We start from the raw sequence: 17,640 nt of genomic DNA, 5'->3' as shown, positions 1-17,640 counted from the left end.
AAAGCACTTAGTAGGGAACAGTTTATCTGAAGGGCAGAGGAAAGCGACCAAGGAGAAATGAGACCTACACAGGTCCAGAGAGGGGTCCCTAAGGCGGTTGGATGGCACCTTGTGTGCCACCTTCTGGCAACTCCTGCAGCCAAGCTTGTGCCAGACATATTGCTTTACTTTACTTTGGACCACATCAGTGAGGCCAAGAGGTGGGGTCTTGCCATCCACGCAGCCCAGCAGGATCTCCAGACATAATGCTTGGCAGTGGGTTGGACTGGATGACCCTTGTGGTCTCTTCCAACTCTATGATTCTATGATTCTATGCCCAGGCTTGCACACTGGAGGGTGATAATTTTATTGTTTTATCTTTTTTGGTAATGTTTCCAGGCACAATTCAAAGTGTTGGTGCCAACCTTTAAAACCCTAAACAGCCTCGGCCCAGTATACCTGAAGGAACGTCTCCAACCCCATCGTTCAGCCCAGACACTGAGGTCCAATGCCGAAGGCCTTCTGGCGGTTACTTCCCTGAGAGAAGTGAAGCTACAGGGAAGCAGGCACAGGGCCTTCTCAGTAGTGGCACCCACCCTGTGGAACACGCTCCCATCAGATGTCAAGGAAATAAACAACTATCTGACTTTTAGAAAACATCTGAAGGCAGCCCTGTTTAGGGACGTTTTTCATGTTTGATCTTTTACTATGTTTTTAATATCCTGTTGGAAGCCATATTTATTTATTTGCTTGCTTGTTTACTTTTTGAGGTTTGTTTGTTTGCTTGCTTGCTTGCTTACTTTCTTTACAATAAAGCAGTACAGTCATACATTGGTTGCCAAACGCCTTGGAACTCATACATTTCGGCTCCTGAACGATCGAAAACCAGAAGCAAGTGTTCCGGTTTTCGAACGATTTTCAGAAGCCAAACGTCCGGCACGGCTTCCTTGGCTTCCGATGGGCTGCAGAAGCTTCCTGCAGCCCATCGGAAGCTGTGCTTTGGTTTCCAAATGTTTTGGAAGTTGAACGGATTTCTGAAACGGATTCCATTTGACTTCCAAGGTACGACTGTATATAAATTTTATGAAATAAGCAAATAACAGCTAAGATGGTTTAAAGCAACACAGTAAATAATAGCAGGCAAATTTAAAAGCAATACTGAGCAGACACCCAGGGGCAGAGACCTATTCCTCCTGGCAGAATTGTTTCCGGAAAGTGCAGATAGCTGGTGCCTGTCGTGCCCTAAAACGCCTTGTTATCATGCCTCTTAAAGGAAGGAGGCAATAATTCAGCTGAGGCAATATGTCTGGGTAACATCTAGAGCGGAGCCTCGGGCCACTGAAAGATCTTGACTGGTTTTTAGGGGGGCGGGGTGTAGAGAAAAGGAAGAAGTTATCGTTACAAATGATAAGGGAGGATGGGAAAGATTTGCAGCTAAATCAAAGGATTTAGCAAGAGCTGCTGCAACTCAGTTTGCTTGAGCTGCCCCCGCCTGAGTTACTGCAATGGAATCTCTCGCCTTGCTTCTCGAGGCCAAAAGAGAGCTTCTTTCCTAGGTGCAGTCTACCACCCTGATAGCAAAAGCATGATTTAGGGGTACATTGTAACACTGCTCTCACTGCTCTCTAACACTGAGTCTCAGCAAAATAAAAAAATTCCTTCAGTAGCACCTTAAAGACCAACTAAGTTTATATTTTGGTATGAGCTTTCGTGTGCATGCACACTTCTTCAGAGTCTCACCTGAGTCTCAGGTGAGGATCCATTTATAACACTAGCAGAGAAAAATAATAATAATAATAATAATAATAATAATAATAATAATAATAATAATAATTTATTTATACCCCAGCCACTCTGGGCGGCTTCCAACAAAATATTAAAAAACAATCCTGTAGCGATCCCAAAAGAATGGAGTAAACACTGAAATAGCAGAAAAATTAAGAACCGTCCATAAAAATGCTTGCTAAACTCACACAAAAAGCCACCCCCACCCCAATAAAAGTTACCACTGAACCATGCCCCCCCTCCAAGGCTTCCTATCTGAGTGTGTGTGGCTCTGCATATGGATTGTGCAACCACCGAGCTCATATGGAAACAGCTTTTTCTTTTCTATAATTTTATAACGACCCGTCTCATTGCGCATGCAAAAAATTAAAACTGGATGCCCTCTGCAGGCCAAGCAGACACACCTGACCAACGTAGCCAGCTAATTCTACCCTGTTTCTCATATTTTAAGACATACCCATAAAATAAGCCATAGCAGGATTTTTAAGCATTCGAGGAATATAAGCCATACCCCGAAAATAAGACATAGTGATAGGTGCAGCAGCAATGCCAGCCGTGGCAGGAGGAGGAGGAAAAAAATAAGACATCCCTTGAAAATAAGCCATAGTGTGTTTTTTTGAGGAAAAAATAAATATAAGACATGTCTTATAATATGAGAAACACGGTAACCAATTCCATGAAATTACAGAGGCGATGGACCACCTGAGAAGATGAAGATTGATTTGGAGCAGCAGGAACAGCTGGTTTCAGTGTTGTGTGCTCCTTTTAAACAGACCAGTGTTCTCCAACCTGGTGCTCTCCAGATGTGCAGGACTACAATTCTCACCAGCTTCCAGCCACCGCAGGTGCTGCAGTGAAAAACATCTGGAGGGCATCAAATTGGAGAAGGATGAGGTCCATCTAGTTCAGGGGTCCCCAAACTAAGGTCCGGGGGCCGGATGCGGCCCAATCGCCTTCTAAATCCAGCCCGCGGACGGTCCAGGAATCAGCATGTTTTTACATTAGTAGAATGTGTCCTTTTATTTAAAATGCATCTCTGGGTTATTTGTAATAATAATAATAATACATTTTTATTTATACCCCGCCCTCCCCAGTCAAAACCGGACTCAGGGCAGCTCACACCAATAAAATTACAATAAAACATAAAAAGCAATTGATTAAAATACAGTATTAAAATTTAAGTTTAAAATGCAGCCTGATTTTAAGTAGTCCATAAAATCAGGGGCCTGCCTGGTGTTTTTACGGTACATGAGTAGAATGTGTCCTTTTATTTAAAATGCATCTCTGGGTTATTTGTGGGGCATAGGAATTCGTTCATTTTTCTTTCTTCGAAATATAGTCTGGCCCCCCACAAGCTCTGAAGGACAGTGGACCAGCCCCCTGCTGAAAAAGTTTGCTGACCCCTGATCTAGTTTATTGCTCTGATGTTGGACCCCAAGCAGGCAACAGACTGCAGATTAGCCACTTTTCTGGCAGTGGACCCCATCTGAACTTCTGCTTCCTCCCTACCTAAGGATGACTGAACCACCCAAGTGACCCCAGGGAAGAAACTGCAATTCTGTTGTCACTAAGAACAGCATTACTGTACTGTATTTCTAACTGGTCATTTGGCCTGCTGCTGTTTGCTTCTCAGCTACAGAAACCAGAGAGGGACCTTTAGCTTTAGCTGAGATTCCTGCATTGCAAGGGGGTTGGACTGGATTATCCTTGAGGGTCCCTTCCAACTTTATAGTTCAATGTAACTTCATATTTCCAAAGGAAAGCTAAAAGGGGAAATCAGGCAAGAGCTTGGAACACAGCTTGAGGAAGATTGGCTCTAGCAAGCCACTTTCTTTGTAGCAACGGTCCTGAAACTAAGACAGGCAATTTCCTACCTAGTGCAATAAAGTAACTGTGCTTGATTGTCAACCCCCCAAAGATTTGAGATCTGGCCTTTGTATGATTCTAGAGTTGCAACCTGCCATTTACTGCCGCCTTACAAGAGACCATGGAGTTCCTCTCTGACTGCTCTGGACGTAAGAACATACCGTAAGAGCTTGCTGGATCAGGTCTTTGGCCTATCTAGTCCAGCATCTTGTTCCAAAAGTAGCTGACCAGATGCCCGTAGAAATCTGGATTCAAGCACAAGAGCCCTCTCTCCTCCTGTGGTTTCCAACAACTGGCATCCAAAAGCGTTGCTCCCTCCAGCCGTGGAGACAATAGCAGAGCCCTCCTGGCTAGCAGCCACCAATAGTCATGAATTCATCTGACTAATCCTCTTTTAAAACCATCTAGGTTGGTGGCAATCATGGCCTCCTGTGGGAGGGAGTTCCACAGTTCAACTAAGGTCTCCTTGAAAAAAGACTTTCATTTATCTGCCCTGAATCTTCCAACATTCAGCTTCTTCACTGGGTACCCAAAAATTCCAGTGCAGAGGTTTTCAACCTTTTTGAGTCCACGGCTCCCTTGACATTCTTTCTGCGGCACCCCTGTGGGGCTCAGGAGCCCAGTTATGTCACCCCTTGCCTGCAGAGCCGGCAGTCTCTCACCCTTTCTCAAACACCCTCCCTTGTGGAAGGTTCCCCCAGCCTCCTCTCTTCTCCTCTCCCCTCTCCTTGGGAATCCTCCCCCTGGTCTCTGAGCTGAGAGGTGCCTCCTCACACTGCCCCACAAGGGCCTGGGTCTTGTCTAGCCATTCCCAACAGCAAGGGCTGGTGGGCTGGCTGGCTGGGCTCCCTCACCCACTTGCTTGCATACCTCGATGCCATCTCAGCCCCTGGCACCCAGCAGCTCCTGGCCAGCCCCAGAGGCACCATTCGCCTGCGGAGCTTGTAGCCAGGGCTGCTGCAACAAACAGCCATGCAAGCCTTTGGGAGGCAGAGATGCGAGAGGGCATCAGAGGAGGGAGGGAAGGAAAGAGGGACAGAGGCCAGTGTTGCCCGTGGCATCCCTAAACATCCTTCAAAGCACCCCAGGGTGTCACGGCACGCTGGTTGAAAACCACTGTTCTAGTGTTGTGAAAGAGGGACAATAACTTTTCTCTGCCTACTTTCTGCCTGCCATGCATCTTTTTAGAGACTCTTATCGTGTCTCCTCTTCCTTGCCTTTTCTGTAAAAGGTCCCAAACTCTGCAACCATTCTTCATAGGGGAGTCGTTCCCTTGACCAAACCTGCAGAAGTCCTGCCACCTCAAATAGTCGTAGAATCATAGAATCATAGAGTTGGAAGAGACCACAAGGGCCATCCAGTCCAACCCCCTGCCAAGCAGGAAACACCATCAAAGCATTCTTGACATATGGCTGTCAAGCCTCTGCTTAAAGACCTCCAAAGAAGGAGACTCCACCACACTCCTTGGCAGCAAATTCCACTGCCGAACAGCTCTTACTGTCAGGAAGTTCTTCCTAATGTTTAGGTGGAATCTTCTTTCTTGAAGTTTGAATCCATTGCTCCGTGTCCGCTTCTCTGGACACGGAGTCCTGCCACCTCAAATAGTCAAGTGGGCTACCCAGCCAGCAGGGCAACCAGCCTTCCTGAACCCCTAGAATGCAAATCTTGAACGAGTGTTACTTACAAGCGTCTTGAGCTCCAAAGGGACAGCTGGACTGGACACTATCCGATGGTTTTATCAACCCCCCTGGAGCCTTTATAATTATTCCCCGCCATTCCTAGACTTCCCTATATTGCAAGTGACTGACAGTAATTCGTCTATCCGGGCCCCACGGAATGCCCCCACAGTTCCCCATCTCCAGTCACTCCACCAGAGAGAAAGAAAGGAAGTGATGATCGTTTATCCGGGCAATGTACTCGGAGGTGTTCTCTCTCTCTCGTGAGAAAATCCAACCACATTATTTATCATCGAGGGAACTCCGGCGGGATGACAAAAGCCCGAATGTCTTTTGTATTGACACAGATGAAGGTTGCCCAATATATTCGACGTTTGTGGCAACATGAACGTCATGTCAGGTTCAGCACAAGGAAGTGTTACGAGATGAACCTTCGGGCAAAATAATATTAATTCTAACTTCAAATATGCAATGACGTGGTCTGAACTCCTGATGAGCAACCGGGGGGGGGGAGTATACTGTATTTTTCCGTGTATAAGACGCCCCCATGTATAAGACGGCCCCTGTTTTCTTGAACCCAAAATTAAGAAAATGAAACCCTGAACTAGAAGTGAAAATCTGGATTGGCAGCGGCAAGTTGTTGATCTTTTTTGGGGCAACCGCCCTCAAAGTTTCCAGCATGAGCTGTACGCAGCTGTATTCCAGCATGAGCTGGTGCAGAAGCAAAGGCAGCGACGGGGGGGAGGGACCCCACGCTCTCCCTCGGTGGCAGCTCCTGCTGCTCCTGCGAGGAAGCAGGCTCCCAAGCAGGATGCCAAGGAATAGCCGGGGTGAGGCAGCGGCCGCTCTGCACTGGGCCATGCCATCAAGCAAACTGAGCTGAGGAAGGTGGTGAGCGGGCTGCGGGCAGGGTGGGAGTTTGAGAGGGGAAGAGGGGGGAAAGGAAAGAAGGGCAAGGAGAGGTAGCTGAGGCAGCTCTCAGCGGTGGCAGCTGCTCTCGATCCGGTGGTCGAGCCAGCGGGGGCTTCAGGAGGCGAGCCAGTTGCCAGCATGCAGCCCGGAGCAGGGGGTGGGGGGGGAGAAAGGGGGGGTGGCAGCCAGAAGGACCGCCTCAGCTCACCCAAGCCAAAATCCCAGACATATGCTTAAATATTTTTGAAATTCCCCCATATGCCCATGTTCCGTGTACAAGACGACCCCCAATTTTCTACTAATTTTTTTAAAGCAAAAAAAGTGTGTCTTATACACGGGAAATTATGGTATATTTTACCAGCTTTGTCTGGTTCACCAGCTACGGCCATTCCTGGACAGCCTGACCACTGTGGTCCATGCACTGGTAACCTCAGGGCTGGGTTACTGCAATGCGCTCTGCGTGGGGCTGCCCTTGGATCTGATTTGGGAGCTCCAGTTGGTGCAGATGTGGCAACCAGACTGCTGATGAGAGCTTCAGACCAAGAACATGTGACACCATTGTTCAAACAGCCGCCCTGGCTGCCCAGTCGCTGCCAAGCCAGTTGTAAGGTCCGTGCATTCATTTGCAAACCCCTGAACAACTTAGGTCCAGGATAGCTCAGGGATCATTTCAACCCTAATATTCCAGCTCAGTCACTGATTTTATCTGCAGGATAATTGTTTCATTCTCTAAGTTGGTGAGGCTCTCTAAACTAAGCCTTTGGTGTCATTGGCCCAGCCCTGTGGAACTCTCTGATACTGGAGATTCACCAGGTGCCTTCTTTCCAACCCTTTAAACAACTGCCGAAAAATTCTCTATTCCGCCAGACCTGTGCTGGCAATTAAGAATACACCCTTCCACAATGGTTAATGGATGTCCATTTTTAACTTTTAAAATTGTTTTTATTGTGCGTTTTTTATGTTTTTGTTGCTATAATCAGCTTTTTTTAATGACACAGTGGTGGTATACAATTTTTTAAAATAAGCAACAATGTAGATAACTTTGGAGATGGGATTAGTATAGCTCAGTGAGGATGCTGACCCAGCCTGCAAAACTTGCAGCCTGCAAAACTTACAACTGCAAAACATCCTGCAAAACTTACAACTGCCAGTGTTGTACAGTAATTGCATTTCACAAATCTAGGAAATGACCAGGTCCTGGTACAATACTCTAACCACTACATTGCACTACCTCTAATCAGATGGTTATAATGCAGCAGCTAGACTGGTGTCTGGGAGCGGCTGCTGAGACCACATAACACCGGTCTTGAAAGATCTACATTGGCTCCCAGTACGTTTCCAAGCACAATTCAAAGTGTTGGTGCTGACCTTTAAAGCCCTAAACGGCCTTGGTCCAGTATACCCGAAGGAGCGCCTCCACCCCCATCACTCTGCCCGGACACTGAGGTCCAGTACCGAGGGCCTTCTGGCGGTTCCCTCGCTACGAGAAGCCAAGTTGCAGGGAACCAGGCAGAGGGCCTTCTCGGTAGTGGCGCCCACCCTGTGGAATGCCCTCCCACCAGAGGTCAAAGAGAAAAAACAACTACCAGGCTTTTAGGAAACATCTGAAGGCAGCCCTGTTTAGGGAAGCTTTTAATATCTGAAGGACTATTGTATTTTAATATTTTGTTGGAAGCCGCCAAGAGTGGCTGGGGAAACCCACCCAGATGGGTGGGGTATAAATAAATTATTATTATTATTATTATTACGGTATTATTATTAAGCTGGAAGTGTTTTGGATTTAACCTATAAAGTATTATATGGCTCAGTGCCTCGTACAATCCCTGTCCTGACCAGCTATGACCCTACTCAGATCCTAAGATAGCAAGCCAGAGGCCATTTTTCTGAGTGGCTCCTCCAAAAGAAGTTGGAGTGTGTCAGCTTGGGAGAGGGGCCTTTTAGTGGTGGCCCCTGACATGGGATGTTTTCTCCGGTGAGGCCTTCCTGGCAGCACCACTTTCAGCTCCAGGTTAAATCCATCCCTCTTCTCCCAGTGTTTGATGAAATACAATGAGCTGCGTGCAACCGCATGTACATTGGGGTTGCCTTTTTTGAGTGGCTTCCAATATTAACATAGCTTTCTTCTGAGAGGTTTGCTTTTCATTGCACTGCGATTATTATTTGTTGTTTTAAACACTTTGCAAAGCAATATTTGCATTTTTTTAAAGAAAAAAATTGTTGCACATCAGGCGGAAACTCACTGGTGTTAAGCGAAGAACAAAGGCAAGGGAGTTGATGGTCAAAGGCCTGGAAACGATGCCTTATGAGGAACGACTTAGGGAGCTGGGTATATTTAGCCTGGAGAAGAAAAGGTTAAGGGGTGATATGATAGCCATGTTCAAATATATGAAAGGATGTCATATGGAGGAGGGAGAAAGATTGTTTTCTGCTGCTCCAGAGAAGCGGACACGGAGCAATGGATTCAAACTTCAAGAAAGAAGATTCCACCTAAACATTAGGAAGAACTTCCTGACAGTAAGAGCTGTTCGGCAGTGGAATTTGCTGCCAAGGAGTGTGGTGGAGTCTCCTTCTTTGGAGGCCTTTAAGCAGAGGCTTGACAGGCATATGTCAAGAATGCTTTGATGGTGTTTCCTGCTTGGCAGGGGGTTGGACTGGATGGCCCTTGTGGTCTCTTCCAACTCTATGATTCTATGATGCAGAGGTCTGCAAGCCTCAGCACTGCTCAGCAGAATTAATGCAGATTTGCCGAGCTTTGACTTACAGAGTTTCATGCTTTCTACAGTGGCATTTAAGATTAGAAACTTGCTTTTTTAAAAGAAAAAAGAAAGGCGGGAAATAGAATGAAAACTGAGGTTCTCCGGATGCCTGGAGAATTACTGGAGATTGCATCAAATATGCATAGCCCTGTTGTGTAATCAGCAAGTGAAACTGCACACCACCAGGTTTAATTGTTTGTGTGTGAGAGAGTCCCATTTCTGCCTAGGCAAGACTTCTGTCTCAATCTAAGAGACTCGGCTCCTGAATACCAGAATCACAAAACACTTCCTGACTGTCCCTATCTGCAGGTGGGATTCAATCACACGCCCGCAAACCCAGATTGTGCAACTGTAGCTGATTGGGAGGTCTTGCACAACAAGACCACTTCCCCTAAAAAGATAGGACTTTTTGCTATGAGGAAAGTGAAAACGAAATGCCCTGGGAAATGTAGGATTGCACTTGCTTAAATAAATCAGGAGTGAATACTCGTGAAGCAGCTGGCATTGTCTAACCTCCCTGCAAACGATCCAGAGTAAACGCTCAAGAGACCTGTTGTCTGAAAGGTCCTGTGCAACTTGGAATCCTGCAGTGGTTCCCGCATTGCAGAGGGTTGGGCTAGATGACCCTCGGGGTCCCTTCCCAAGCTACAATTCTGAGCGCTGCTCAAAATATCACTGCTGCAAACAACTCTGGTCTCGCTGCTCCGCCAAGAGAGGCTTGTTCAGGGCAGCAGTGGTTTGGGCCCCAGGCTGGTGAACGGCAGGAAGGGGTATCGTTATCTGGGCACCCTAATATATTGCGCTGGTTCTGAGCACCCTCTTTCTCTGTGGAGAAGGAGCCTCCCTTCCCCAGAGCATAGCACCACTGATCTGACCTTGCCCTTGTTTGACCCTCCCATCCCCAAGGCCTGCAAAGTCCTAGAATCATAGAATCGTAGAGTTGGAAGAGACCACAAGGGCCATCCAGTCCAACCCCCTGCCAAGCAGGAAACACAATCAAAGCATTCTTGACATATGCCTGTCAAGCCTCCGCTTAAAGACCTCCAAAGTAGGAGACTCCACCACACTCCTTGGCAGCAAATTCCACTGCCGAACAGCTCTTACTGTCAGGAAGTTCTTCCTAATGCTTAGGTGGAATCTTCTTTCTTGAAGTTTGAATCCATTGCTCCGTGTCCGCTTCTCTGGAGCAGCAGAAAACAACCTTTCTCCCTCCTCCATATGACATCCTTTCATATATTTGAACATGGCTATCATATCACCCCTTAACCTTCTCTTCTCCAGGCTAAACATACCCAGCTCCCTAAGCCGTTCCTCATAAGGCATCGTTTCCAGGCCTTTGACCATTTTGGTTGCCCTCTTCTGGACACGTTCCAGCTTGTCAGTATCCTTCTTGAACTGTGGTGCCCAGAACTGGACACAGTACTCCAGGTGAGGTCTGACCAGAGCGGAATACAGTGGTACTATTACTTCCCTTGATCTAGACGCTATACTCCTATTGATGCAGCCCAGAATTGCATTGGCTTTTTTAGCTGCTGCATCACCCTGTTGACTCATGTCAAGTTTGTCCTGTGTGTCCGGTCTGCAGGGGAAGCCAGCCAAACATTTCAGGAGAGAAATGCCTCCATCAGCAAGCAGGAGTGTGGTCTCAGACTCAAGCTGCGCACCTTCTGCCCTGGAGCCAGTTGTGCTGCTGGGGAAGCACCCCTCCCTCTCTCCCAGGGAAGGCTGTCACCACATTGGGGGCCCTTTGGGGAGATTCCTCGCTTCCTCCTTCAGACACTTAGCTTCTGTTTTTAAAAAGCACGACTCCGGCTTCTGATCCAGTGCTAAAGTGGTACCTTGGTTCTCAAACTTAATCCGTTCCAGAAGTCCGTTCCAAACCCAAAGTGTTCCAAAACCAAGGCACACTTAGAAAGTAATGCAAAATGGATTAACCTGTTCCAGACTTTTAAAAACAACCCCTAAAACAGCAATTTAGCATGAATATTACTATCTAACGAGACCATTGATCCATAAAATGAAAGGAACAAACAATATACTGCAGTCACACAATCAATCATTCAGTAGCTGAACTGGGTTCCACAGTCACAAAAACGAAAAAAGAGCCACAAAACACAAAATAAAAAACAGACAGACCTCAGCGTAACACTCAAATCAGAAGTGTGGCACTCAAATCGGAAGCGTAACACTCGAAACGGAGCATGTTCGGCTTCCGAAAAAAGTTCGCAAACCGGAACACTTGGTTCTGGGTTTGCAGTGTTTGGGTTCCAAGTTGTATGAGTACCAAGGCGTTGGAGAACCAAGATACCACTGTGCTCATATTCAGAGGAGGGCCTCTGAGATCCAAGGACTGAAGATTGTCCTGCTTGCTTTGAGAGTGACTCATGTTGGACGCAACTCTCAGGCTCACCTTATATTCACATAGTGGGAATTTATTTATTATTTATTTGTGGCATTTATATTCTGCCTTTCCTCCAAGGAGCTAAAGGGGGCACACATGGTTCTCCCTTTCCTCATTTTGTCCTCACAACAACCCTATGAAGTAGGTTGATCCCTGTGATTGCAAGGCATTCCTGCATTGCAAGGCATTGGACTAGAGGACCCTTTAGGACCCCTTCCAATTCCATGGTTCTATGAATGGGGATTTGAACCCTGGTCTCCCAGGTCCCAGTCTGACACTCTAACCACTCTGCCACATTGTCTGTCTTGTGGGTAATTGCTCACTGAGTCGGACCCATCAGAGTATGGTGGAACCCAGGTAGGCAAGACATTTCTGGCACCTCAAGGTCACCAATGGCGATGGCAATGTCCTGACCCAAGAAGTTGGTCTTCGTCAGGATGGTGGTAAGACTGAACTCCCTGCAGGCTTGGGCAAAATGGTTGGTGAGTCTCTGCAGAGCTTCCTCGGAGTGCGCTGTCAAGGCTGCATCATCTGCAAACAACATCTCTCGGATAAGGACCCCCAACACTTTTGTCTTGGTGCAGAGATGTGCCAGGATGAACACACACACACACACACACACACACACACACACACACACACACACACACACGTTATTCCCTGAATGAAAGTACACACCCTCTTCAGTTGAGCAGAAGGCATGTGAGAGCAAACAGGCAGAAGAAAATGCCAAAGAGAGCTGGGGCAAGAACACGGCCCTGTTTCACACTGCTCTTTATCGGGAAGGCATCCGAGGATGAGCTGTTCACGTGGAAGGACACACTCATCTTGGGAAGCTAAGGAGGCCGTCCTATCTTGTTGAGTCAAAGATCTTCGTCAGGCCGATGAAGGCGATGTACAAGGGGCGTCTCTGCTCTCGGCATTTCTCCCGCAGCTGGCACAGGGAGAAAATCATGCAGACTGTTGACTCTGAGCTCTAAAGCTGCATTGTGACTGTCTGCAAGTGACTGCAATCTGCTGAGAACTACCCAGGCCAAAGCTTTCCCCACAGCACTCAGCAGAGAGATTCCATGGAGGTCACCTTTGTTCTTGCAGAGCGGGTCACAATGTTGGAGCCGTGCATGTCTTGTGGGATGGATCCTTGTTCCCAACACTGCAAGAGGAGGCTGTGGAGGTGTTGTCCTGAGGGAGGAATTTAAGACAGCTTTCAGAACTTCTGCTGGGATTCCGTCCTGTCCTGGGACTTTACCACAAGCCTGAGAGTTGATGGCATTCTTCAGCTCATCAAAGAGGGGAGCACATCCAACATCCAAGGCAGGCGAGGTCTGGACACTGTGGATTGCTGTGTCAGAAGCTGTGTTTTCCTGTGAGTGCAGTTCGTGATAGTGCTCTGTGCATCGCTTCATCTGCTTGCTGCGCTCTGCGATGATCTCTCCCGACAAGGTTTTCAGCGGTGCAGTTTTCCCGACTACTGGTCCAAAGGCTTTCTTTGTGCCTTCATACATTTTGCAAGAGTTGCCAGTGTCCCCAGCGAGTTGGATGCTCTGATGCAGTTCTAGCCAGTAGTCATTGGCACAACGTCTGGCAATCTGTTGGCCATCGCCTTTCTCAGCACAGCAAGCATCTTTGGGCAGGGTGCAAGCTTGAAGTTCAGGAGAGCCTCACACTTTGCAGCGACAACAAGTTACGTGCCCTTTAGGTCGACCCCAAACAAAGTTGGAGGTCTGTTTCTCTCCTCTGCCAAAGGAAGACCCAGCTGTGTTGTAGATTGCCTCTTTGATGTGGTTCCACCTTGCTTCGACAAGATCTCTGGAGCAGTTCAGTAGAGCTTGTTCGGCGGAATCAGAGAAGCATCCACAAGATCTGTTGTGGTGTTGATGCTGTGACACCCTCCGTCTTATGCTCAGGTTGTAAATATGTGCAAATAAAACCATATATCCTAAAGTCTCAGTTGGCCTTCATTCCAAGGAAAGTGAACCCTGGCTGAAGCCTCTCCGCTCAGATATTGGTGTGGCATGTAAAACACACACAGACAGACAAAGCAGAATTGTATGCATTGCTTCACCCCACTATGCAAAGCCTAAATCTCCCTGGTCACAGAATGACTAGCTATGGCCCTGGCCCATCCTCCAAAGCATTCTGCACATTCTCAGAAGTACTCTCCTCATAACTCCTACTTGACTTTGAGGTTAGTTAAGGCTGAGCTCCTGGTCTTAATTTTTTTGCGGAGCAGGGGGTGTAGGGCCGCAAACAAATTTAGCACAAATTTGAAATTTGGCAACATTTCGGATTTGGCATTCGAATTCCGTTGAAGGAGATAATATCAGGTACCAACGTGGGAGTTCAGGGGGGGGGAGTTTTGCAAGAAAATTGTGAGAAATTGGTAGTCTCCACCCCAGCTCTGGGCTGCACTCGGGTCTTGGGCTCCAATGAACCCCAGCTTTTGCTGCTGTGGCAGCAAACGTACCTGACTTGATGTCTGATACATTCATGCAAGTGACAATGACCAATCGGAAAATACCTCCTGGTTAGAAAAGGACGTGGCGAAATCTTGGTCTGTGTCAGAGTTCGTTGTTGGAAACTGAGCTGATCAAAGGAAAAAAGGCACCCAAACTCCCTCAGATGGAACAGAGAGAGGCTGGCAAAGTTTGCAGCAACCTAGTCAGCTGAAAAGAAGCGTTTCCCCTCCCGACCGACTCTGCTCTGACATTGCAATTTGCTCCTTACAGATTTGCAGAGAGTGGCGGACTCTCCTTCTTTGGAAGTTTTTAAGCAGAGGTTGGATGGCTGTCTGTCAGGGGTTTTTCAACTGTGGTTCCTGCGTTGCAGGGGGTTGGACTAGATGACCCTCAGGGGGCCTAGACTAGCTTTGTTGGTGGACCTCCTGAGTCTCTGGCGTAAAGACAAAAACACAGGGATCTGCCTTATACTGAATCAGATGACTGGCCCATCTTGCTACAATATTGTCTACATGGACTTGCAGCAGCCCTCCAGAATTTCAAGCAGGGTTCTCTCCCTGGAGATGACATTGGGGCATCCCAGCTAGATAGGCAGGGGGGTATAACAACAACAACAACAACAACAACAACAACAACAACAACAACAACAACAACAACAACAGGTTGTTGTAGTTACAGCTGGGTAGCCGTGTTGGTCTGACGTAGTCAAAACAAAATAAAAAAATTCCTTCCAGCAGCACCTTAAAGACCAACTAAGATCTGAAAAAGTGTGCATGCACACGAAAACTCATACCAAAATAAAAAACTTAGTTGGTCTTTAAGGTGTTGCTGGAAGGAATTTTTTTATTTTGTTTTAACAAGTTGTTGTGACCTTCTGCTTCCAAAGTCACCCATTGCTCTACCACTGAGTTATTGCCCTTCCTCCAAGGTACAGGTTTCGTCTTTGTAGCTAAAACAGAACAAGAAGATAGATCCTAGAATCTGGTATGTCCATCAGGTCTCCCCACCCTAAACTTATAGACTTGGGTAGGGGTACCAAATTAAATAGTCTAAAATGTATTCAGTATAGAGCCAAACTGTCCCATTCAAGCACACAATACACATCCTAAACGGATGCCCTGAGAACATCTTGGGTTTTCTCTCCTCTTTGGACATAGGTAAAGCTTTGTGCCACCCAGGAATCTATCTATTCCTCTTTTATAGCCACCTAGCATGGACGGAAGCTGCAGTCCCACCCAACCTTCCTGGGTGTAAGCTCCGTGAAGAAGAGTGGGACCTACTTCTGAGTAAACACCCAAGAGGCTATTGCACTGTGGACTCACTTCTTTCAGCGGGCTCAAAGCACACAAAAGGCAGAATCGTAATTCTCTCTCTCGCCTTGCGCTTGAAATACTCAGCACAGCCAGTGATTAATGTTCCTTCCCAACCTCAACAGCTATTAAGTAATTGTCGGAGGCTGGCCTGCCAGCTGCCCTCAACAGGCCGGAGCCGAAATATCCTCGCTGAAACACAATGAAAAGAGCTTCAGATTCTGATAAGTCCCACTGTTCACGAACTCACCTGGAGCCGCGTGTTCAGATGTGCGATTCCAGTCTTCCCCCAAAACCTTTGGATGAATGGAAGGAGTTGTCAGCACGTTCAGGAACCTGCCTGTGGTTACCCAAGGGCATCTTACTAGGAAGGATTCCAACCAGTAGCTCCCAGCAAGGCGGGATCCTGGCAAGGACACACCTCTCCAAAGGGTTGCAAAGCTTTTCCCCAATCTGGTTGGACCAGTAAGTCTCCATTGGTGCTGACTCCTCTTCCCAACAGACATTCCCTCCCCAACTGAGTCACCGACACCCCAAAGTTGGCTTAAGAGGGAGGCGATGCTAGAACCACATCTAGGCATTTTGCATCCAGAGAAACTCTCCAGGCTCCTAGCCGCCACCACCCCAAAGGATCTTCACCTGTCAGGAGCCGGACTCTGACAAACCACACATGGCCTCAGGGAGAGATTTCCAGCCCAGGTTGATGGTGGCTGGTAAAGAGCGTCTCATGGAGCAGAGTGGTTTAGGGGTTGAAATTAGGGAACGGGATTAATTCCACAACATCTAGGCCTGCTTAGACACGTTTTCCTAGGCCTTGGGTAATAAAGAACCCCATTTCAACATCTGTTTTCTTTATGTATTCAAGGGACGAAGTGGAAGTCAAACCTACAGCAAATAAGTGTCAAAAATGCTGGCGACACCTGTCATTTAAGCTGCAGAGGAGCGGTTGGATTGCGGGTGATAGTTATGATGGCTTTGTTCTGCAACTCAACAAATTTCAGAATTTTTACTTTTTGAAATATGGCAGCCCTAGATGGGCCATTGGCCTGCTCTTCTGCTGTTCTCTCCAGAGAAACTGGAGCTATCCAGACAGCATAAACCCCAAAGGTGAATCCCACCAGACGCTTCCCTATGGGATTCATCCTGCAGAGTTCAAAATTGCCTCTTCTCTGAATTATGGGGAAAGATGTGGAAAATAAATATGAATTTTATGACATGTTATGCAATAAAGGAAAATAGGATGAAAATGGCCCGCAGATGGTATTTAATACCCATCAGATTGGCGAAAATGTCTAAAAAAGAAAAAGGTGTATGTTGGAAGTGTAAAGAAATTGAGGGATATTTTATTCGCATGTGGTGGTCTGGTAAAATAATTAAGGAGTACTGGGAAACGATATATAATGAATGAAAAAGTATACTTTAAAAACTTTCCCCAAAACACCTGAGATTTTCCTCTTGGGGATAGTAACAACAGAGGCCCCCCCCAAAACGAAAGAGTTTATTATAGGCCACCTCTGCAGCTAGAACCTTATTGGCACAAAGGTGGAGAGCAAGTCTAGGACCCACTAAGGAAGAGGGGCAGTGTGAAATGTTCGAATATGCTGAACTGACTGGTCTGACCGAACAAGATAAGAGAATATGAATCATAGAATCATAGAGTTGGAAGAGACCACGAGGGCCATCCAGTCCAACCCCCTGCCAAGCAGGGAACACCATCAAAGCATTCCTGACAGATGGCTGTCAAGCCTCTGCTTAAAGACCTCCAAAGAAGGAGACTCCACCACACTCCTTGGCAGCAAATTCAACTGCCGAACAGCTCTTACTGTCAGGAAGTTCTTCCTAATGTTTAGGTGGAATTTTCTTTCTTGTAGTTTGAATCCGTTGCTCCGTGTCCGCTTCTCTGGAGCAGCAGAAAACAACCTTTCTCCCTCCTTTATATGACATCCTTTTATATATTTGAACATGGTTATCATATCACCCCTTAACCTTCTCTTCTCCAGGCTAAACATACCCAGCTCCCTAAGCCGTTCCTCATAAGGCATCATTTCCAGGCCTTTGACCATTTTGGTTGCCCTCTTCTGGACACGTTCCAGCTTATCAGTATCCTTCTTGAACTGTGGTGCCCAGAACTGGACACAATACTCCAGGTGAGGTCTGACCAGAGCAGAATACAGTGGTACTATTACTTCCCTTGATCTAGATGCTATACTCCTATTGATGCAGCCCAGAATTGCATTGGCTTTTTAGCTGCTGCATCACACTGCTGACTCATGTAAAGTTTGTGGTCAACCAAAACTCCTAGATCCTTTTCACATGTACTGCTCTCAAGCCAGCTGTCACCCATCCTGTATTTGTGCCTTTCGGTTTTTTTGCCCAAGTGTAGTACTTTACATTTCTCCTTGTTAAAATTCATCTTGTTTGCTTATGAAGATAAGGCATATAAGGAGGAATGGACAATATTTATTGATTATTTCAAGGACCAGCATAGACAAATAC

General features: G+C 47.0%; 1 protein-coding gene across 1 annotated transcript in view; it reads right to left on the bottom strand.

The window, feature by feature from the left end:
* The window catches only part of LOC118088861 (bactericidal permeability-increasing protein), a 47,349-nt gene extending 31,879 nt beyond the window's left edge, over positions 1-15,470 (bottom strand). The window contains exon 1 of the mRNA XM_035123005.2: positions 15,395-15,470. The gene's annotated coding sequence lies outside the window, so the exon portion shown is untranslated. The remainder of the gene's footprint in view (positions 1-15,394) is intronic.
* Positions 15,471-17,640: the final 2,170 nt, after the last annotated feature.

The sequence above is a fragment of the Zootoca vivipara genome, chromosome 7 (genome assembly GCF_963506605.1).
Source record: "Zootoca vivipara chromosome 7, rZooViv1.1, whole genome shotgun sequence".
NCBI lineage: Eukaryota > Metazoa > Chordata > Lepidosauria > Squamata > Lacertidae > Zootoca > Zootoca vivipara.
The sequence above is the reverse complement of the archived record's forward strand: the minus strand, read 5'-3'. Positions and strand labels throughout refer to the sequence as shown.